This window comes from Myotis lucifugus, unplaced genomic scaffold (genome assembly GCF_000147115.1).
Source record: "Myotis lucifugus unplaced genomic scaffold, Myoluc2.0 scaffold_258, whole genome shotgun sequence".
Taxonomy (NCBI): Eukaryota; Metazoa; Chordata; class Mammalia; order Chiroptera; family Vespertilionidae; genus Myotis; species Myotis lucifugus.
In genome coordinates, this window is record NW_005871306.1 from 882,831 (window position 1) to 907,051 (window position 24,221).

General features: G+C 46.3%; 1 protein-coding gene across 2 annotated transcripts in view; it reads left to right on the forward strand.

The window, feature by feature from the left end:
- Positions 1 to 24,221, forward strand: part of TSHZ2 (teashirt zinc finger homeobox 2) — a 419,203-nt gene that overhangs the window by 256,697 nt on the left and 138,285 nt on the right. Inside the window, exon 3 of one of the 2 annotated variants that reach the window (XM_023762727.1) lies at positions 6,275 to 6,325. The exons of the other annotated variant lie outside the window; for it this stretch is intronic. The gene's annotated coding sequence lies outside the window, so the exon portion shown is untranslated. Of the gene's footprint in view, positions 1 to 6,274; positions 6,326 to 24,221 lie in introns of those variants that run through there. 2 annotated transcript variants of the gene reach the window in all.

The following is a 24,221-nucleotide window of genomic DNA, read 5'->3' on the forward strand; positions in this document are numbered from 1 at the left end:
TTACTCAATTTCACAGTCAAATAGTTCTATTTCTGTTCACCAGAGGATTTTGTCATGTTTAATTGTTTACGGCCCCCTCTCCACTACCCCCCCCCATACTTGCTGTAGCCTCCACTTCCCCCTTTGCGGCCTTCCTGTGGATTCTCTGGTGTGCTGTAACCATGGAGATGGGTCCCTATTGGATAGTGTTGGCTCTGGCTTAGAAGTCAAAGAACCAATCAGAACCTCATCATCCCAGAAATGTAAGAGAATGAACGTGGGAGGCCATTGGAAGAGGAGGGAAGGGGGAGGCCTGTCAGGAAGTGTCAGAGCCAGGACTTCCGGGTGCAGAAATCCCGTGAAGGAGGCATAAGGCCGCTGAGCTCAGTGGGGAAGAATGTGGGCATTGGGACTGCAGGCCCACCTGAGGGCCTGAGGCAGGTCATGTCACCGCCCTGGACCTCAGCTGCCCCACTGTGAGGTGGCTGCGTGAAGTCTGGCCGCAGGGAGCATTATGAGGATAAAAAGAGAGAACCTACTAAGGATCCTCCTAGTGCTGTATCCGGTGCATGGAAACCCCCAATGAAGGAGAGCTTCTCTCATAATTGTTCAAATACAGGTGTCCTAGAACTGAGGTGTGTCGAATGTGTTTAATAAGTTTAATAATGCAGCAACAGTGATGGCCCTGGCCAGTGTGGCTCAGTGGGCTGGGTGATGGGTATCCCGTGCACCAAAAGGCTGCTGGTTAGAGTCCGGGTCAGGGCACATGCCCGGCTTTTGGGCTCGGTCACCTGTAGAAAGGGGGTGATCCGGACTTCCTTTGGACATTCTCTATGTGTGAAATGACAGTAATGCCTGTGTCACTCACCAGGGAGGCGAATCAGGTAAATAAAGAATGTAAACCCCTCAGCACAGCGCCCGGGCTTTGCACAGCACAGGAAGTTTGAGGAAGTGAGAACCAGTCCCAGCCCCAGGACTGGTGCAGAGGACTAACACCGCCATGAGGCTTGGCCTCTGAGTCAGAAATGTTTCCTGGGCTGCTCATGCCCATGGAGCCGTCAAATGCCTTCAGGTGAACGAGTCGAGCGGGTCTGCATTCTCTGTGGCAGGTGCATCAGGACCTCCATTCCATTGCCCTTCAGTCCCTCCTCCCGGAGAGCCTGCTCCCTGCCCGGCTTTGTTCTGAGTGCCGAGCTCCCCTGAGGGGAAGGGGGCCCAGGCCTCACATCCGAGCAGAGGACAGTGGGTAGTGATACTAACAGCTAGCGTTTCTGAGCACATGAATGAGAGTAAATGACGTCTAAGAATGAGGGCTGCCAGGGAATACGGGGCGCTGTAAGGGACCATGACAGGGCCACCCACTTTAAACAGGGGGTCAGGGGAAGAAGACAAGGAGGTGAAAAAAGAGCCAGGCACGTGGCAAATTGGGAGCGTTGGTGTGTTTGCTTCAGAGAAAGGCCCGGGGATGACAGCTGGGTCTGGCAGGTGGGACAGGAGTCGGGGGAGGCAGGTCAGGGCTTTGTAGAACATCCGAAGCTTTGGGTTGGCCTCCCTAAGTGCAGTGAGGAGCCACTGGCGGGGTTTCAGCAGGCAAGTGGCATGATCTCCTTTCTCCCACAGAAGATCACTCTGGCTACTGAGTGTGCCATGGATGGGAGGGGGCAAGGGCAGAAGCAGGGGCTGGGAGGGGGGAGCGGGGGACTTGTGGGGGAGGGGCAGTGCGGAGGATGTGGAAGGCAGGGTGGTCTGGGCAATAGTGGAGCCAGAGAGCTCGGGGACCGATAACCGACTGCAGGGGAATTCCAGGTCATTTGGAACCAGGCTTGCCTAGGAAGAAGGGATGTCAGACTAAGACATGGAGGGCGTTAGGACAAATGCTACCAACTTCTCAGTGGGCTGTAGACACAACTGCTCTTCCCGCATGGCCCCTGGACCTCCCCAGCTCCAAAGGCAGGCCGTTTCTGCCTGTTTCCCAAGAAGAACCCCTTTTGATTCAAGTAAACCACAATTTTTATGCCACGGGAAGTATGAAGTGCTCAGCCCCTGCTGTGCTCGCCTTCCTATTTTTCAGTCCTAATTTAATTCCTCCCTCCGTCTGTACGTCAGCCCCTCCTCTGAGCATCAGCCCTAGGTGGTCCGGACTTCGGCGCAGATTTACTGGCAAGATGAAATGGAGGAACACATTGTTTTTCCAAGATGATTTAATGACCTTTTGGGGCATCCCCGTGACTGCTGAAATCTTCCGTAATTATTCCATTTGGCGGCAGAGAGTTCTGTTGATCAGAGGAAGGTTGATGGAGATGTCAAATGTCAATAAATTTGCAATCCATAATTGTAACCACTTGATGCTGGAGCAGACCGGGGAACGGCTTAGTCCCAAGGCCATGAATTGTTGCACCAACACAAGCACCAAAGCATTACACGTGCAAAAACACTGCCTTGTCTTCCCTTCCTGCACAAGCTCACGTCTCTCTCCCAGCCTTGTTTTTCCTATGTCCTTGTCACTGCCTCCTTTCCTGCAGAGGGACATGCTTCAGACTCTACTGTCCAAAGACTTCTGAGTCCACCTCCTCCCAGAGCCAATGATGCTGCAAACACAGCCACGCGTGTCCCCTTGACAACCTCCCAACCTCCCTAGGTTTTTTGTTGTTCTTTTGTTTTATTGTTGGTTTTTTGTGTGTGTGTTTTTTTTTTGTCTTGTCCAGCTCTCTTTAGCCCCTCCTAGAAACCAAACATTGATTTCTTTTCTGCTTTGCTGCTTTCCGACAGCATGGTTTATATATGGGAAAGTTCTGTGTCAGGAATTAGAGAACGTTCCTAACAGTGGGGGGAAATACCCCCATATAAGCACACCCCTTGTGGGCTTGCTCTTTGACAAGTGCTAGGGATCTGGAAGATGCAAGAAAAGCTCAGAAGTCGTGGCGACACGTGACAGAGGCATTTGCATAACACTCGTCTGATTCCTTGAGCTCACCTTAGCAAGTTTAACCTCTGCGTCTCTAAGTTCCCAGTTCAAAAATGCAGTCTCCTCTGTCCTCGTGTTAATTTTTAAATTATATATCATTGTAGAGAGGCTCTTGTGGTGAATATGATGAGCCATTTTCACATCTAAAATGGGGAATTATAACTGAACATTAGCGGTCACTTATAAGTCACCGCAAGCAAAGTGGCATCTGTAACCACACGGTATTAATTGGGAAGAAACGCAGAGCATGAGCAAGGGACCTGGGAGGGGGAGGTGGTCACCAAGAGAGGACGGTCCAAGCAGATGGTCACAAACTCCTCGGTGGGCTGAGCACCCAACCCCAGGGCCCCCAGGGATAAGTTGAGGTTTGTCTAAAGCTGGAATTCTGCTCTGTGGCTTCTTTTTATTTTTCCTACAAATATTTTTAAGTGGAAAGTTCCTTGGAGGTTGACAGATGTGGAGTAAGGCTCAGTAGGAATCCGCGGAAAGGCACGAGGATCTGTGGAGCTGAGGCAGCATCGCCGCCAGCCCACTGGAGCATGAGCCGGGCACTGGGCGTGGGAACACAAGTTTGGGGTGGCTATGCCCACCCTGGCTGGAGAGTACAGGGAGGCCTGGGGTCCGGCTGCCTGGGCTTGACTCCCGGTGTGGTACTCACTAGTAGTAAAGCAGATGTCCGAACCTCTCTGAGACGCAATGTCCTCCTCTATAGGACTAGGATAACTGTCCCGCCTCAGGGGTTGATGAAAATAAATCATCCAGGTGATGCTTTAAGTCAATGGTTCTCAAACTTGAGTGTGTATCGAATTATCTGCAGGGCTTGTTAAAACCCAGATGGCTGAGCCCCATCCCAGCGTGTCAGATTCAGTAGATCGTGGGCGGGGCCAGAGATTGTGAATTTCTCACAAGTTCCCAGATGATAAGATGATGCTGGTCCAGGGAACCACTGCTTTAATCACAGTAGCTGGCATGTGGTAAGAAGTCTTAAAAGTTTGCTCTTATTAGCTTTCATTGAGTCTTCGACCTGACACTTTGTCTGTGTGGAGCTCAAGAGCAGAGGAAACAAGAGGAAAGGACCAGAATCTCGGAGAGTAGGGGGTGGCCTGGAAGTTTGCATGGCTCCGCTGAGACCACTAAGGAATAGGTGATACCGGCTCAGGTGTTTCTACTGTATCGGGAAGTCTCCTATCTGAAGAGCCTTGATTGGCCGTCAAGGGAACAGGTCCTCGTCTTGACTTAGCTTGATACCTTTCTTGACTCTGAAAAGATGGGTCATAAAATTCTTTTGGAAGCAATAGTTAAAGCTGTTCAGCATGTTAACTCTAAACTGTGTTTATCAAAATCTCTTGTTTATAATTGACTGCAAACCAACTCGAACTCAATTTAGCAAAACGGAATTCATCTGCTCATCCAAGGGTAGAGTTGGTTTCATACACAGATGAATCCTAGTTTCCAAGCCTGTATGTCATCAGAACTTGGTCTTTCCCTGTCTTTCAGCTCAGGTTTCCTCTGTGTTGTCTTCATTTTCAGGCAAATGATAGATCTCCTGGACCAGACCCAGGAATTTATCCTCCCAGCATAGGAGTCTGTCTCTCAAGGGTGCCAATCAAATATGGAGATGAGTTTAGTTGGCCTGTGGAATCACATACTCTCAAAGCAATGCCTGTGGCTGGGAGGATGGATGGCCTCCTTGGCCTGGGTCAGACACACACTCCTGGAAGCAGTGAGTTGAGTCAGCACTTTACAACGTGGCTGACATGGGCCTGCCCAGAGGGGTTGTGATATCAGTGTTGGGAGGAAGAGGAAAGAACCTAAACCCAATTCATCTTGTTCAGTCTTTACCTAGACCACCTTTTCACTCTTCTGACATCTGCTCTTTTTTTTATTCTGAAATGACAGTGAGTGTCCACACTCTTCTCCTAGGATCTATGCACCCTCCTCTCTCCATGCCTCCCACCACTCTCCATTTCATCTCTAATTTTTCTTGACTGGACCTCCATAATGCTTCTCCCGTGTCAGCCTTCCACTTCTGCTTGCACCGCAGTTAGGTGGTGGAAGCACACCCTGTCTCTTGCAAGGACTGGTGAAGTAGCCACCGTTAGACATTCTCATCTCTACTTACAACTCTGTGCCAGTTTGCCCAGCACAGATATGCCAGATTCAAAGTCATAACTCAAAGTTCATTCCATAAGGAAAAGAGTTATCATTCCATGAGTGTTTTTTTCTACCTCAAGGACTTTAAACATGGTCTTTCTTATCCTTCTATTAACCATTCTCATTTAAATATCAAGTTAAACATCACTTTCTTTAAAGACTCTTTCCTGAAAATCTAAGGAATCATCAAGCATTTTCTATAAACGGCCAAATAATAAATATTTTCACGGTTGTGTCCACACAGCCTCTGTCACAACTACTCAATCTGCCATTGTGGCATAAAAGCAGTCACAGGTGATATGTAAAAGAGTGGACGTGGCTATGTTCCAATAAAACTTTATCGATGGACACTGAAATTTAAATTTTATATTATTTTTATGTGTCATAAAATATTCTCTTTTTTTTTTACTTTTTTTTCAGCCATTTATAAAGGTAAAAACCATTCTTTGTTTGTGGGCCCTGAAAAAAATCAGTAGTGGGCCAGATTTTATCCAGGGGCTATAGTTTGCCAAGCCCTGACCTAAAGCCATAAAGCCCTCTTACATGTGTCTTTCTCGTCACCCTGTTTTACTTCCTTTATTAGATTTATAACTACCTGGTATTATGTTACTTATTTGTGCATTTTCTTGTGTCTGGCACTGTGTTAGGCTCTCAGGATATAGCAGTACACAGAATGGCATTTTCCTTTCCTTCACAGATCTTCTAGAAGGAGAAAGACAGGAAACTAGAAAACAAATTCATAAACATGGTCATTTTGGATCCCATGAAGGAAATAAAGTACTAAGGGCCTGTAGAATGGTGCTCATTTATTTTGAGAGGTGACAGCTGAGACATAAAGGATTGAGGGAACCCGTTCTGAAATGAGTGAGAAGAGGATTTCAGACAGGAACAGCAGTGCAAAGGCCCTGTGGCAAGTAAGAATAGAGTTTTAGGGGAAACTGAAAGAAAACCAAGATTGCTGGAACTCTGTGAGCTCGGGGTGAAATCATTTTGAATATCTAGTGCAGACACACTTGTGCAGGCCATGGTGACGACTCTGGATTATTCTGAGTTCATTAGCGGGTTTTGAGTAAGAGAAGGGCATGACCCAATTGGCATTTCTAAAGATGACTCTGGCTGCTCTGCAGGATGGATCTCAGATGCACGCGTGTGAATGTGCCTGTCTTTCCTTCACAGGAAGTTCCTTGAAGACCTCAGACATGGACCCTGCACATATTAAGCCCTCAACAAAAACTTTGTGAAATTAATGCATTAATTAAAACCATTAACACAGCATAACTTTTTCTTGACTCCTTGACAGCAAGACTTTTTATAGCTAGGTTCCTGAAGCAGGTCAATTTACATCATAAAATTCAAAAATTACAGCTTATAACAAAAAGTGACCTCCCGTTATATAAAGTGGAAAACAAGCAAATTAATACCAGAGGTAATAAATGTCTGGACACTAATGGGACTTGAGCATAAAATATGTTCCCAGGGGCTTGGGAATAAGGATTCAAAATGAGGCTCGAATTCCTCGGCACCATTTAAATGAAGGTCCCCATTCCTAGTCCAACTAGAATGAAAGCAGCCAGTGCTGCATTCTCATTCTTTCTCATCGTCCAGTCAGCAGTGTTTTTGGTTTTTGTGTTGTTGTTTTTTAATTTCCTTATTGGTTAAGGTATTACAAATGTATCCTCATCCTCCCATTAACCCCCAACCCCCCCCCCCCCACTCATGCTCTCATCCCCTTATTGTCCGTGTCCATTGGTTTGGCTTATATGCATGCATACAAATCTTTGGTTGATCTCTTCCCCTTACCTCCACCCTCCCCTACTTTCCCTCTGGGGATTGATAGTCTGATCGCTGTTTCTCTGTCTTTGGATCTGTCCCTGTTCGTCAGTCTATGTTGTTTTCTATATTCCACAAATGAGTGAGATCATGTGGTATTTATCTTTCTCTGACTGGCTTATTTCACTTAGCATAATTCAGCAGTGTTTTTGAACACATACTCTGCACAGGCACTGGGATCCAGGAACGAACAAGACAGAGCACCCTGCCCCTCGTGGAGTTGATGTGCTGGTTAGTCACAGTGGTGGGGACAGCAGCCCAGAGAGAAACACAATCATTTCGGTGCTGCAAGTGCTAAGAATACAGGGCAATGGGGTGGGAGAGGGAAGAGTACTGGAGATGGTGGGCAGGAAGGCCTTTCTGGGGACGTGACTTATTCGCTGAGGTCTGAAAAATGAACAGCAACTGAGCATCCACCAAGTCAGAGAATGAGAGCTCCAGGCAGAAGGAACAGCACATACCATGTCCCGGAGGTGAGAAACGCTGGGCATGTTCAAGGCAGCATCTAGCACAGGGGGTCACACACTTGCTCTATCACAGGACCGGGTAATAAATACTGGGTGCTCTGCAGGCCATGCAGTGTCTATTGCAAGTACCGGCCCTGCCATTCCACCACCAAAGCAGCCATAGCTGATACTTGAAGGAGTGGGTGTGGCTGTGTTCCAATAAAACTTTATTTACAAAAACAGTTGGCGGGCCGGATCTGGCCCTTGGGCTGCATTTTGCCAGCCCTGACCCAGTAGGACAGTGTCTCAGGTAAGAGTCCCAGAAGCAGACCCTGACATCAGGATTCCTGGGCAAGTGGTTTCTTAGGAATGTGCTCCCAGGAGAAACCAGTAAGAGAGGGGAGAAGCAGGAGGAAGAGGAGAAACCCAGGCAGGGAGTGAACTCCAACAAGGCCCAGCTTCTGCCGGATCCCTTGGGGAGCTCTGGGTGTTCGTCTGGAGACAAGGGCTGGGCTCCAGTGCTCCCACCGCAGCTAGTCATTGATGAAGCGCTGGCCCAGGGGGCATAGGCTTTCGGGCATGGGACACATTCAGGCAAAGCAGCTCCAGGAGCCATGGGCTATCCGTGGAAGAGTTAGTTCCATGCATATCTGTTAACAGGAAAAACAGGCCGAAGCCAGGAGCAGGGCATAAGGATGAGCATAGGGAATCCAGAGGCATCTTCTCTACAGCGCCTCCTTCAGGTGGGTTTCACTGTGGCCTACCTCTCCACCTTTGTGAAAAAAAATGCCTGTTTCCCCAAAGGTAAATGTGTGAATGAAGATATGGTCTCTATGTACCTCTCAGAGCTGAAGTTAAATTATATCAAATTCTTCTGTCCAAAAAAAAAAGTGTCAAAACAAGAGTTGCCTTTCACCTCATTGTTACTGAGAAAATATTAATCTAAGTTGTAACCAAACCAATGTAAGCATACAGGGTCCAGGCGTTTGAAAGTGAGCAGGGACGCAGGTAACCAGGCTTCCATGCACACCAATTCAATGAAGGAGAGAGAACTGGCATCGGTTGAGTACCTACTGTGTGCATTGTGCTAGGAGTTTCCTTGTCTTTTTCTCTTTTAATCCTCACCATGGTCTTTTAGTAGATTTCTTATTATCCTGATTTCATAGCAGAAACTGAGGTTTGACTATAAGCCCCTGGAGGGCAGACAGGGGCTGTACAATAAAAAATGCACAATTCCTATTTGCAGGTTGCAGCTCAGGAAGGTTTTGCAACCTGCTGAGGATGGGCACAGTTCTAACACTTGAGACCATACATTTTCTACGTGCACCTTTCAGATAGGAGAGTAAAAGGAATAAGTACACCTGACCTGCATGGCTCAGGGTTGAGCATCGACCTATGAACCAGGAGGTCATGGTTTGATTCCCAGTCAGGGCACATGCCCGGGTTGCGGGCTCATCCCCAGTGTGGGGCGTGCAGGAGGCAGTCAACCAATGGTTCTCTCATCATTGATGTTTCTATCCCTCTCTCCCTCTCTGAAATCAATAAGTACATATATTTTTTAAGAATAAATACAAAATGGCCGGCCAGCCAGCCACTGCGGGCACTGCTCTGCACCCATGCAGGTGGCATTCCTGTGCTGAGGCACATGATTCATGTCATTTGCCTACTGTCATGATGAGGCTCTGCAGGGACTCATCCTCACTCTCAGATCAGCAACTAACACCTGCAGGCCTTTAGCCTTCTTCCCTGGACAAATCTTTCCCGGGATTCTTGCCTAATAGCCATAGTGATCTCACTTGTTCAATCAACAAACATTTCTTCAGCACCTACTATGTGCCAGGCGCCCTCGAAACCCTGGAGACACAAACTCCAATGACAACGACAGCCGGCGTTATGCAAGCATGTTCTCTCCTTACAGCATCTCAAATCCTTCGTAGCAGGTGTCATCAAGGAGCCCTACCTGGTAGAGGGGAAAGACTGAGCCTTTAGAAAGTTGAGGAAGTGGCCCATTCTCATACAGTGCAGAAGGGGCAGAACCAGAAGCTGAGTGTGCATCTTCCAGACCCACCTCAGTGCACCCTGTCCTGATCCCTGAGGAAATAAGAGCTAACACGTATGAAGGCTGACAGGACAGGGTCCACGGCGCTGCTTTAAACCCTTTAGCTATGTCATGTCACTATCCTTCCTGCTATCCCACCAGATGTGTCCCTGGGATCGACCCCATTTTACACAAGTACCCGAAATTCACAGAAACTGATCCAACCCCAAATCCGCTTGATCCTAGGCCTGAAAAGCAGCCTTTCAGATTCTTCTGATTACCAAAAAAAGAGACAGAAATAACACAGTAACAATGAATATATATTCAGGGCTTGACTTGCCATCTGCCAAGCGCTGGGCTTAGTTAGCACTTCTCTTTTTTTAGGTTATGTGAGCTTTAGCCACAGGAAAGCACAGGGGTATTCTTGTGCCCATTTTACAGATGAAGAAATGGGGATGTAGCAAGGTGACATCACGCGTGGTCACACAGGGTTATGTGACGGGGCAACATTCAGTCACAGATCAGTGCGCCTCCCCAAAAGAGGCAGGATTGGCCCCATTCCCGTAGGGAAGGTTTTCATGAGCAGCTGCCCTTGACCTGGGTTCATGAAGAATGAATAGCCCTTAATGGTCACCTGCTCCATGCACAGCCAAGGGCGCCTGGGTGTGGAGTCCTGATGAGTTGGGGTGAAAGGACGCAATGGAAAGAAAACTAATGTGTCTAGAAATCACCTGGGCTCTGTGTCAGGTTCATAGCTGCATGTCCAGGGCAGGGGCTTCCTTCCTCCCCCAACTCCTCCTCCTCCCCTGCATCTCCCTCCCCTTCCTCCTCCTCTTCCTCCTCCAGTTCCCCCCCTCCTCCTCTTCTTCCACTTCTTCCTTCACTCTCCAGAGCTTTGCCACCTCCAACAACACGAAGCGTGTAACGTGGCTTGTCGAGAACGCGTGTGTCTGTTAAGGGTTGCTCTCGGGTGTTGGACTGCCACCTCCATCTTAGTCGCACGCGCCCATCTTTTTCAATCTAATGAACTCCAACCATCAGTGCAACTTAAGTTCGGCTGTCTGTTCGTGCATAGTTAATATTAAAAATGTACTAACAGTGTGGCTGAGAAATCAAATTATGCACATAAATATGCTGGCATAGCAGAGGCGGCGGCAGAAGCTGAAGTTAGCAACACTGATGCCAGTTCACATTTGCAAATCTCCCGTCAATCTGTCATTAAACATGTTATCAAATGATGATAAGTGTGTGCTTCTTGCTTGCATTGGTGAGCCGATTCCGATGTTGATGCACATTAATGGGATAATACGCATTAACATAGCTGTGCTTCAATGAACACAAAACATTTTTTATCTGTCTCAGTTTGTTCCCCCTGTGGGCCCCAAGTAAGTGTTTTGTGTTATCAAATTGCCAAAAAAAAAAAAATGGAAAGCCTATTACTTTTAATTAGCAAACCTTGTTGTTGGTGGGGATTTTTCCCCTAACGTCCCCCCCCCCGCCCCATCCCTGTGTGCTGGTAATAAAAGAGAGGCAGAGAGCAAGGGGAGCTGAACTGTCTTCTTTCAGGAAAACGATTAATGTCAGGATCTCAGAGGCTGGCAATTACGCTCTGTCTTAATGCACTGGCCTTTCATCCGGGCCCTCGCTCTTGACAGGACTGATCGGCTCAGTTCAGTGATATGAAAGGCGGCAGAGGAAATGATCGGAGACATCCCGGTCCGTCAGGAGGGCCGGGCAGAAACGCCATCCTGGCTCCAGATCCTGACGCTGCTCAGCCAAGTCACAGGCCAGGGCGACGGATGCTGGCCCGGGCGTCGCCCAGACTTAGGGGTGTCACCCTGCTGAGTGGGGGACATAGGGGTGTCACCCTGCTGAGTGGGGGAGATAGAGCTGCAACGGCACGCTATTAAAAAGCCAGGGGTGCCCTTTGCCCATCACTGGGCACCCACTCGCTCACAAGAACGAACGCCAGTTCGGACATTGATTTCGTGCATCGGTGTTCCGTGAGGACGTTGTCATCCCAAAGATCCAGGATCTGATTGGATTAATGTTTATCAGAATGAAAATCTAATTTAGAAATTCTTGAACGAATACTCAGACCTCGTGGTCCCAACACAGGGCCAGTTCGGTGTCTGAGCCGCAGTGCTGGGGCCCTGCTCCCGCTGGGAAGCAATGCTCTGAACATCAGGCTTCTCCCCTTTCCCAGATCCGCCGGCACCCCCTGGAGATCTGATTAATTCCGCAGTCAGCACAGATGCGGTGGACACCTACTATGTGCGGAGACCATAGGGGGGCCCGTTGACATGATCCCTGCCCTTGTGTCATCTATAGATTGGGGAGAAACATTATTTTTAAGTCACTACAGGCTGATCCATTGATTTCCATTAAGAAAAGCTTAAGTGGAGCTACAGGGGGGTGCGTAGGAGCAGTCACTTCCCACGCTCAGCCGAGAACGTTCTTTGCCATTAAGAACACCCAGTGGTTATCGTGCCCGGCCTTCCTGGGTTCTTGTTTACATGTGTTGTAGAATGAGCATTGACTTCTTGCCATTCATGTTTGTTCCTAAGTGGGGTGAGCGGCTTATTAATGATTAGAATTATTGTTGTTGTTATGAACGTGCTAATTAAAAGGAAATTCTGTCACGCGGCCTAGGGAGGCAAGCACGAGACTTTACAATCAGAGCCGTCGGGGCCAGCGTGCGGAGAGGACCGTGTGAAACCATGAAAAAGAGAGAGCTCAGGATGAGGGAAAGGGCTCCCAGGGCTCCTACCATCCTCCCTGGAGATACTTTCAGGGGTTTTTCCCGGCTCGGGATGTGAAAATCCACTCATATTTTGAATGGAGGTGTCCTTCCTATTTTCTTTGTCAAAGGGTGGACATAGCCGGCTTCCTCAGACGTGTGCCCTGAGGGCCCCTTGTCTTCCACAAGTTCATTCAGATAAGGAACCCCTCTAAACTGATGATGGGGGCCAGACCCGAGGCTGGGCACTGAGGACGCTGATAAGACCACACACCATCCCTCCCTCCAGGAAGTCATGACATAGGGGACAGGACAAGAAGCAGATGCACACTTTCAGGGCCTGGGCATGACGTCACGAGGTGAGCCAGGCACTCACAGGGGACACTCAGCCTTGTGGGTAAGAACAAGTTCTTTCTTTACATCGTTAACCAGCACTTATTGGCACACTCAGGCCAAAAGAGGCATAATCATGATAAGAGCTTATATTTACTGAAAAGTTGCATGGCACTCTGCTACTTGTCCATTTTAATTGTCTACGCTCAATGATGCACTCTCTTCCTGGTCTTTCTCTCTCGACCTTGACCACCAACACGGACACCGTTTATCAGAACACAACTCCAGATCTGGCCCACAATGTGGGGTAAGGGAACATTACACATGTGTTTTGACTTACTTTTGAAGAATGATAGTTCAGATGTTGAGATGAAGGGTAACAGCAATACAAGTAGAATATATGTAGCATGTGTACCCCACGAGCCATCATGGATTCAGAAAAATGAAGCTGAGCCCAGTACCTCTCACTGAGCGAGCAGCTGGTACTATCTGTTGACTATCCCCAGAGGATGAAGTGTTGTTTGATTCTCTGAAAGGTTAGTAAACTTGCTTCCAGACTAAGGTTGGCAAGAAGCTTAAAAACTACTACAGAGTAACGGTGCCAGGGTGGTGGCATTTTGGATTTCTTTCCCTTCTCAAACTATTTCTATGTGCTAATGTCACTTTGACAACAAACAAAATTCATGGTTGATAAAAGTAGAAATCATTTATTCAGTGAGTATTTTTTCTCATTTTACCTGAACCACTCAACTTGAAACTTTGAGTCTTTTTTCCCTCCACGAGTATTTCAGCATGGAAAATCTTTTAGTCTATGAAAAGATCCTTCAAATCTTCTCCCTTCTTGTCAGGGCCATTTTTAATTTTTTTCTCCTCAAGCCCACTTCTATGTAGATAATTCTCCACCATTACCAGGAGGTGGCCCACAGGTAACTGTTAGTCTTAAAGGTGATGGGAAAAGCTGGCTTCAGACAGATTGGTGATTTTTCCCAATGTCAAAAGCCAGTTACTAGTCAATAAGGTCTGGACTTATATTGATGTTAAGATTTCTGTTAACAGAAAACTTTTTTTCTTATAACCCATGGGTTTTCTCCACCCCCCGCCCCCACCAAAGTCTTAGGGAATGAGTAGTATTGCTATCTCATCAACAGTGATCAACATTATCAGCATTAATTCATTCAACATATTCATCATGTGCCTCCTTTTACCAGGCACTGTAGCAGATCATGGAAATCCAGCATCGAACAAAGCAGAGACAATGTCCCTACTTTCTAGAAGTTGACATTCTAGTCAAGGAAGACAGATCATGAACAAATAAATATATGATACACTAGGCCCCCTTTATCATGGTTTTGCTTTCCATAGTTTCAGTTACTCAAAGTGAGCTGCTGTCTGAAAATATTAAATTTCCCCAAACATCATCTGCTCCTGGCATCCAAACATCAACATCGTCAGGGCTCAGTGACCAGACTCACCTGAAGCAGATGGTCCTCCTTCCAAGGTGTTGTCAGGAGGTCACTAGGAGCCCAGCACTACATCACGATGCTACGTCACACACCTCACTTCCCCTCTTCACATAGGCATCCTCACGTCATCACAAGAAGGAAATGAGGACAGTTCATTTAACTTTTATTCTAGTCTATTATTATAATTCCTTTATTTTGTTATTAGTTATTGTTACTAATCTCTTGCTGTGCCTCATTTATAAATGAAACTTGATCATAGGTATGAGTGTATAGGAAAAAAACATAGTATATATAGGATTCGGTACTATCCACATTTTCTGGCGTGTGGTAGGGGTCTTGGAACATATCCCCAAGGATAAGGGGGGACCACTATATGTCGGATGCTGATGAATGATAAGAAAAGGAAAGGGAGCAACAGGAGGGGAGGCTAACTTAGGCTGTGGAGGGAAGGCTTGTCCAAGGAAGGGACATCTGAGCTGAGACCTGAATAGACTGAAGGAGGAAACCATGCGATAGCTGGGGAGCTGGAACAAAGCAGTGTCTAATAATCATAGCAACTAGTCACCAGAGGAATAACGTCATGATCAAAGAATCATTGAAAATTGAAAATTTTGCAATGGGTGACAAAGACCATTCATTACAATCAGGGAATCCAAAGACGATGAAATCTAAGCAGTTTCTACATTGCTATTTTTCAATTATAACTTTCATTTGTATCTTCTAGAAATTACACGAGGAGTTACAGATGGCCTGAGAGTGAGGTGCAGCTTTTTTTTTTCCTTTGAGGATTAGTTGCCAAAGTTTAAAAATCAGAGAAATGTACTTAAAATTTCAGATTTTCGGCTTCTCTTAAAAAATTGGAAAAATGGTCCATGGTGGCCCCACTTTCCCACATGGGATCAGTTGGAGCAAAGAAACATTCCCTTCAGCTAGGATACGCTCTCCTCATTTTAACACCATCCCTGTGGCATTTTTATATTTTTCCCACATAAATTAATAAATGAGAATTCTGGGGTAGACTTCAGAAAACAGGAGGCTGACCAGTCGGGGATGTTGTTCAGAGTGAGCGGACATTACTGAGAGGTGTTCGGGGTGAGTCTGGAACTGGACTCCCTGGTTCTGGATCCGACTCTGCCAGTCACCGGGTATGTGCCCAGCGATGTCTGCTAAATGTTTAACAACTGGCTCTCCAGAGAAAAGCAAGCCCCATCTGCAGCGTTGACTGGTTTCTGCAGTGTAAGCCATCCCGCTGAGAAGATGTGCACAGAGGACTCTCCCGAGCTCTGGAGACCGGGACCAGCTGCCTCTTGCACACTCGTGTGTAGGCCAGTCACCTACTCTCTCCAGCCGCCGAGACAGGCGAAGGCAGGCACTTCCCCCAAGGCGCTTGGAAGGACTCAGGACTCTCAGCACTGTGTCGAGCACTGTGGTGGGCTTTCACTCAATGTCACTATTCCTAGCTGGGATCCTGGTAGGTGGCACCCTAATGCTCTGTGCCTGTTTCATTATCTTAAATGTAATAAAACACTTCCCTGCCACTTTCACAGGTTACTGTAAAGATCAAGTGAAATAATCTACACCAGCTGCTTTGCAAAGTTACAAGTTTATTAAGAAAAAGAGTATTTTGCCCTGGCCGGTTTGGCTCAGTGATCATGGGTTCGATTCCTGGTCAAGGTCACATACCTCAGTTGTAGGTTCAATCCCCGGGCCCAGCTGGGAGGCAACCAATTGATGTGTCTCTCTCACATCGATGTTTCTCTCCCCCCCACACACTCCACCCTATAAAAGAAGAGTATTTTGTTAAAGTCAAGTCAGAACCCAGATAATGAACATTATATGACTGAGGCATACACTTTGGTTCCTCTGTCACCATTTTTCCTGAGCTTCCAGCTCTCCTCGGCTCCTGTCCTATTTCTCATTTAGAAGCCGTTTCATTGCAGGGCCTGGAAACCCACCAGCTCAGCACAAAATTCAGTCCATCAAGAGGTTCTGAGAGTCATTTTGCTTTAAGTCTTTTTGATCTTTCACCCCTCAATCCTCTAATCCTTTTTGTTAGAGGAATCTTCAGTTATCCCTGTTTTCGTTCTTATTTCTCAACTTTCTCTTTGAAAAGCAGGATTCCCATCGTGTCTTAAAGGTGAAGGCAGTACAGGGCCTTCCTCACCAGCGCTACGTGACAGCATTAAGACACCAGTCACTGCCGCTGCTGAGGCTCCCAGGGGGCGTTCTCCTGGGTTTGCTAGGTTCTTTGCTCAGCCCTGCCTGTGATCTTAGAGAAGACAATATTGGGGAACATCACTTTGCTCCCCATTCATGACTTTTCTGCTTAGTCATCGCATTTTGGTTTTATCCCCACCCCCTCCATTTACAAATAGAAATGCTTTAATGATTGGTAGGTAGGTAGGTAGGTAGGTAGGTAGATAGATAGATAGATAGATAGATAGATAGATAGATAGATAGATAGATAGATAGATAGATGATACATAATCATAGATAGATGATAGAGAGTAGATAGATAGAGGATAGATAATAGAAGATAGATAATAGAGGTGATAGAGATAGATGATAGATAGATAGATAGATAGATAGATAATAGTAGATAGATGATAGAGATAGATAGATAGATAGATAGATAGATAGATAGATAGATAGATGATAGATAGATAGACAGACAGACAGACATGGGTAAAGTAGCAGCTAAACAATGGTTGTCCCTCTGCCGTACCCTGCTGCCTACCTGAGTCTTGAATCTATGATCTGCTCTCTCTGTTGTGACAGAAGCTAGGAAGTGTTAAGGAGGTTAAATCTTTGAACTTGACACTTGAACTGAGACTTTCTTCGTGGGGGTGACAAGGAAATATAAAACAGAACCATTCTTCGCTTTTTTATTGCCCAGTTGATGTACCTCCTGAAGGCCTCTCGCACATCCCCCCACTCCCCAACCCCGTGGGCAAAGGCAGGGCTGATGGGTCCCTCGACCCCAGTTCTGTGAGGACTGCACGAGGTTCTGGGTGAGTGGGATGGAATTAATTCCTCTTCAGGACTGTTTCTCTCTTGTTCTCCAGATGTCCCTTCTCCGGGTTTGTTAAAATGGTATGCTTTCATTACAAGTTTCTCAGATCTAGGTCTGGGTTCACATTTCCTCTGAAGCCCGGAGACTGATGTCTCGTGGAGGAGTCTGAGATTGGCTCCAGGCTTCACCATGCTGAGCAGCCCACCTCCTGACTCAATAAGATCAGACGTCAGTGGGTATTAACAGAAGAGTGTGATCATGTAGTTTAGTTGCTGTAAAGTTTTACTATTAAAAGACTACAAACTATCCCATAGCATATGATATGTCTGCAATTTCCCATATTTAAAAATTAAACTCCTTGTAATTAAGCACTATGCTATGTCCCACAGCAATCAGCACACCAGGATGGGTAAGAGTGCTGCTGTTCAAAGCTGCCCGCCAGCTGCCTGGCACTTTCTGGGGTGTCTCCTCTCCAGTCCTTTCCCTCCCGCACCCTCTATCTTGAAAACACAGGCTCTGAAGTATCTTTTCCCTCTATCATAACTCGAGTTTGTTCTCTTCTTCCTTGGTCTGAGGTCAAAGCCATCGTCCTAGAAACTCCCTTATATTCTTGGTCCAAGGTTAAGGTTAGAGTGATACAAACCCAGAAATACAATCTTATCTTTTCCCTGTTCAAGGCAATTGAAAGTTTTGCATAGTCACTCAACTTTCTCATGCAAGCTTTGGCTATTTTCCCCAAAGAAAGACACTGAGATGAAACCAAGTTTGGGAATTTATTTCTGCAGGTCCAGGGTCCCACCCCAAAATGGACACAGAGTCTGCTTACTACACAGATGAGAAGAATGAAGCATAAGAGGGAAATGATTTGCTCAAAGCAAATCCAGGGGTTTGTTCCCAACCCATTCATGCCAAGATAATTCCGAGACACAGAAAAGCACACGATATTTACATCCACCCTCCCTAACACCCTTTCTCATGACCCCTAATGACTTGGCCACATCAGCAGTTTATATCATCACCTTACCTCAAGTGTTATCATCTTCTTATCATCTCTTTCCACTACAGTGGACTTTTGTACACTTTAGGTAATAACAAGAGGAATGAAGTCAGGACATAAATGCACTATATGATAAAGCTTCAAACTCAGAAACATTAAACCAATGAGAGAAAACATACAGACCTGATACGATTTCTAATCTATCAACCACTGTATTACCTGGGCAAGTCATTGTCAAGAGGTAGTATTTGGTCCCCAGCTGGTGTCACTCAGTGGTTGAATATTGACCAGGAGGTAACGGTTCAATTCCCAGTCAGGGCACATGCCCAGGTTGTGGGCTCAATCCCCAGTAGGGGGCGTGCAGGAGGCAGCCAATCAATGATTCTCTCTTATCATTGATGTTTCTATCTCTTTCTTCCTCTCCCTTCCTCTCTGAAATCAATAAAAAAAATTAAGTAGCATTTGGAATAAGTTAGTTTGAATCCAGGTGCTATCACTTCTGAACTGTGTGGCCTCGGGAAGGACGTAACTTGTCCAAGCCCCAGTTTACTGGCCAGTCGAATGGAGACAGTATTAGTATCAAGACTTCCTAAGGCTGTTGTGAGGATTAAATGTTATCATTAAAACCATGTCTGACATACTGAAAACACCAAATAAATGTTGTCTGTAATGATCTTGGGACCTATTTGAATAACCCTCAACCCTGGATCCTCTACTTTAGAATATAATAGCCTCCTACGTATATCAAAGGATTGGCTATGAAATTATACACAAGGTTGAAGCTAAGTGTTCCCTCCTTCCAAGGCAGGCAAGGAGGAGACATAATGTAGCCAGACAGGGGCTCTGGCTCTGTTTCTCCAACCTCTTCCGTGGAGGTGTCCTTCCCAGCCCCAAATCTGTAACCTCACCCTTTTCCTTCTAATCACAGAAGCATTCATACATTCATTTAGACAGATATTTATTGAGGACCCACCACATGCCAGGTGCTCTGCTGTGCGTGGAAGCCTGTGTAGCTCTTACCTTCTAGAGGAAAAGGCAGACAACAACAAACACAAGCACACAAAGTCACGTCCAGAGTGGTGCTATGAAGGTATCAGGCATGACGCTGGCACAGAGAACGCAAGTGGCGTGGGTTGGGGTGTGAGTCAGGTGAGTGGGCTTTTTTGACAGGGTCATCAGGGAAGCCCACTCTGAAGAGGTGACCTTTTTCTGAGACTGGCTGTGGGGATCCGGGGAAGGAATGTTACAGGCAAGGGCAAAAGCAAGTCACTGGTGCAAGAAAGGGCTTGGCTTGTGTGAAAAACGGAGACTGGGGAGGACGAGGCTGGAGAGCTGGGCGGAAACCTGTGGCAGAGAAGCTTGCAGGCCACGGATCAGAAGGCGCTGCGAAGGCACTGGGCTGGGGTGAGCCCAGGAATGACAGCATCTGGTCTACGCTTTGAAAGATGCTACTGAGGGAGCTGAACAATAGTCAGGGGCAGCTTAGATCTAGTCTCTGTTTTTTTAAGCCAAATAACTAAGCTCTTAAAAAGGAGTGGTCATGGCCTGGCCAGTGTGGCTCAGTTGACTGGATGTTGTTCTGTACACCGAAAGGGTGTGGGTTCAGTTCCTGGTCAGGGCACATGCCCGGTTGTGGGCTCAATCCCTGGTAGGGGGCATACAGGAGGCAGCCGATCAATGTCTTTCTCTCACATCAATATTTTTCTCCCTTTCTCTTTAAAAATCAATGAAAACTCTTTCAAAAAAAAAAAGGATTGGACACAAATTTATTTGCAATACATCTGATAACTATCCAAAACTTACTTCTGTCTCATTCTTGGGAATTTCTCCGCTAAAATATAAAGTACCTCTGTCAAGGCGTGAGCCTGTCTATCCCAAAAGGGTGTGTGGAAGTCAGTTTCTGGCTTGTAAATAGACGTAGAGTTTCCCAGCACCTGTTAGTTGCGCAATCCGGCAAGTCCGTGGTGACATCCTCCCAGGGTAGGCGGGGGAGCTTGGAGCCTGGGAACCATCTTATTTCTGGGCAAACCCCCAACTTCAGGGATGATGGATAGCTTACTGTACCCCATCTGTTCCACAAGAGAACAGCCACACCCTGACTGATGACAGAACTGAGTGTTTGAACACAGTTTGGAATAGTCACACTAACAAGGTCAAGAAAAAAATGAGGCAGCCTACCAGATAACTAATCAGATAACTCAAATCCTCCCAAAATTTTACAGAAAATAACTTGAACTGCTGTTTTCCCTTAAATTATAATGACTCATGTCCCACATAATTATAATAAATAAATCTCACATAAAAATATATCCACATACATACTATGTATATGAGTCCTCAAAACATATTTTATGATAAAATAGGTGAATGGGTTTTTCCCTTTATTTTTCTCATTTAAAAAATGTGTACAATTTTCATGCATAACTCCTGTAAATTTTTTGTCATTTTGTTGTTAATATTGTCACCTTTTTTTGTTCTTAATTCTAAGTCTAATCAATTATTCTCCACCCCAGCCCAACCCAAGTTTGCTTCCTTAATCCTCCCAACGCTAAATAATTAGTCAATATGGTTGCGTGATATGCACGGAGCCCAACGAAGAAATAGTCATTGGCCTTTGGCACAACTCAGCAAGCAACCTCTCAACACCGAAGCTTGAGTTTTGGCCGCATTTCCTTATTTGCTGGTGAACAGCTAAGAATTTAATTAGGTGACTACCATGGGGGATTTCTTACTTGGACATAATCCCCAGACACCAGGGGACACCAACTTCTAGACATCACCCAGAGTTCATCAGAGAATGACTATTTTTACCCTTGAAAACGTAATCTTAAAAAGTAAAATAAAATAAAATTTAAACAAATAAAACGCAATTTTTCCAGGGCTTATCTTCTTTATCTCCCCCCCCTCCCCCGCCCAGACCCCGTGCTGTTCAGCTAATTCCCTGCCAAGGAACATTTGTGGTGCCCAAGCCATTACACAAAGACGAGCCAAAGGCACTTGCGAATAAAGTGTTTATTTCCCCCAACAACAGAGACAGCAATTTTCAGATTCTCGCTCAGTGCCCCAGCCATCCCTCCCTGCCCGTTTCAGCCGGAGTGGTCTTCAGGAGAGGGACAAGGAGAACATCACGAGCGGCAAGTCTCAGGATGTATTCAAGGGCCGTCAAATCAGGGCCAATTCGGATCCGCAGCCTCACCAGAGCACTTACATCCCAACGTGCGCCTCTTAAGGTCAGACGTCTCGTGAAACCGCTCGGGACGGCTTGTTCTGTTCGCGTTCCTTTTCATTTCCCGTCCTAATGGCAGTCGCTCACGCTCCCAGAGAAAGGCAGCTTTTCATGTTCACCTGGAAGAGATTTTCTCCACAAAAGATTTGATGTGTTTGTGTTTTCTTTTCTCCTCTCTCTCTCTCTGAAAATTAATATTTTCAATCTTTAATACAAAAGGTACATGTTCTTTCCCCCATCTTCTTTTCCTTTTAAAATGATTGGCACCGCCCTGACCTGTTTGGCTCAGTGGATAGAGCGTCGGCCTGCGGACTCAAGGGTCCCGGGTTCGATTCCAGTCAAGGGCATGTACCTCGGTTGCGGGTACATCCCCAGTGGGGGATGTGCAGGAGGCAGCTGATCGATGTTTCTCTCTCTTAGATGTTTCTAACTCTCTATCCCTCTCCCTTCCTCTCTTTAAAAAATCAATAAAATATATTTTTAGAAAAACAAAACTTCTAATGCTTTAAAAAAAAAAATGATTGGCACCTGCCTGTGCCCCTATAGTTGTGGTGAGTGGGCGAGTGATGATAATTAGCCCCCGATCAGCTCAGCTCAACAGTCAATGTCATTAACTGGTCAAACATTCTAGTTTCAAGTTCTGCTGAGAGTCTCGGTGCTGAAACCTGTGGGAATCTGGAGGAAGGCAGGGAGGAGTGAAGGGGTCAGGGTTGGCCGTTTGTCTGCCTTTTGTAGTGTATTTATTTTTGTGGGAGAAATCACTCTAAGGGTAGGAGAAACTGTAGACAGTGATTTCTAAAAGACAAGAAGAAATAAGTAAAGAAAACAATGTGATGCAGCAAGAAGAACAGATGCTTCAACATCAACAAGACCAAAGTTCAAAGTTTGTCTTTCCCCATGGCCGTGTGACCTTGGGCCGGCCACTATCCCTCTCTGAGTCTTCCTTCAACTGGTAAAATGAGGATTGAAAAATACCTCCCCTACTGGTTTACCAGGAAAATTAATAATTTGGGAATGACATTCTCAGGACGCGGTAAATCTCAATTGATGTTAGTCTCTGCCCATCCTGCCAATCAAATCAAACCTTGCATATTTAGACCTATAGAACACGGCAGCCAGATGCCACAGGAACCAGAGGTAAAAGAGAAAGCTCACCACCTCAGGAACCACAGACAAGCATTTGCAAAAAAAAGCAATGCCCTCTTCAATGGGTGCCCCTTCCCTTTTTATCATTACTTAGTTGCTAGGCAACTTTAATCTCATCATCCCTAAAAGCACACTGCCACTTTCAACCCCCAACTTGGAGATTTTTTAAAAAGGAACCTTCTATTAGGAGAAAATTCACCTTTGTGGCAATGCCATTTGAGGGAAGAAAAGTATATGTTTTAAAAGGCACCCCAGCCAACACGAATACATCTCCCATTTAGCTCTCAGAGATGAGAATATCATAATATTTAAATCAGTTTTGAGAAGTTTCCTTGAACAGGAAAGGGGGTCGACGGAGAGGGTGGGGGGGGATTCACTAGTTGAATACCCAGGGAGGCCACCGGGAGTTCCGTTACCATAGAGATTTAGCGCTGGCAAATGGTGCTGGGGAGCAGATTGGTGTCGGTTAATTTTTCGATGTTTGTAATTTATGTGTGTTGGCTCACGCTCCGTGCCAGTTTCGATGTTCCTGTGTACCTGCCATTGGGCGTGATGTGAGTGACAGAGCCAGGTTCCAGCCACTCTTGTCATCTGTAAACGCTGGGCGGGTTGGAAGGACGGAGAGAGCACCTGCAGAAGACGCGCACTTGGCTTCTGGCAAAGCTTTGGGGAAAACTGTGCGGGGCTTGCTGAGAGATGAGCCTTGCAGAATTCTCTATGAGAATCCAGAAATAGTTCGCAGATCCATTTCAGTCTCATGAATTCTGGTTTCCTAGAACCTTCTGAATGACTCATTATTATTCTTTGGGGAATGCAAAAAAAGAGAGAGAGAGAATTCCTTTCTGCCTCATCCTATCACCCTGTGGCAAACACGATCCCTGAAAGTAAATTGTCTTTGTGACCTAAACTGTGCAGTGATTGTCTTCCCATGGTACATGGTGCTGAGTGGGAACCTGGAGGATGTTCTCGTGTTTCTCCAGCCTTCGTCGCCCTCCTCTGGGACTAGGCCGCGGGAGAATGTCAGTCCCTCTGGCAATTAAACGGAGACGGTTCCATATTCTCAAGGAAGGAGTAGGAGATGAATCCTTTATAGACACCAGCTTTTAGTAGCAGCGAGCCGTGGACTAAGAAAGGCACATCTTAGAGACGGGCTTCAGTGGCTGCAAACTAATAAATACTCATTTCCATAAAATTTAAATGAACCCAGAAAAATCTACCTCTTGCTGTGCAAGAGCCCTATCTCATTCCTCAAAATAGCAGCTGCAGCCCGTCATGCCTGGAAACCACGCCCTCGGGGCGGAGGTGGCCAGTAGCTGAGTCGAAGCTCATTTCCACTTGGCGGTGGCCATCGTGAGAAGAAGTAGCGGGACCCCTTTTAGTGCTTTCTGCTCTAGGCCTTGTCCCCTTCCAACCCATATGCCTTATAGGATAATCACTTTCAAACGTAGGCCTGCACTATTATTTTTTAATCTTGAAAATGCTTTCTTGCTTGTGACTTATGTGGGGATGATGTGTTTGAAAAGACCACAGCTTGCGGGGCAGGCCTGGCTCAGTGGTTGAGCGTGGACCTGTGAACCAGGAGGTCACAGTTCAATTCCCGGTCAGGGCACGTGCCCGGGTTGCGGGCTTGATCCCCAGTAGGGGGTGTGCAGGAGGCAGCCGATCAATGATTCTCTCTCATCATTGATGTTTCTATCTCTCCCTCTCCCTTCCTCGCTGAAATCAATAAAAATATATTTTTAAAAAAAGAAAAGACCACAGCTTGAAAACTGGTTTTGGAAAAGTTTCAACAACCAATTGAGAAAAAGACCATCGCTACTGCCCTTGACTTCTGGGGTAACTGGAAGCCTGCTGCAAAATTCTCCTTTAAAACACATTCCGTCACAGAAAC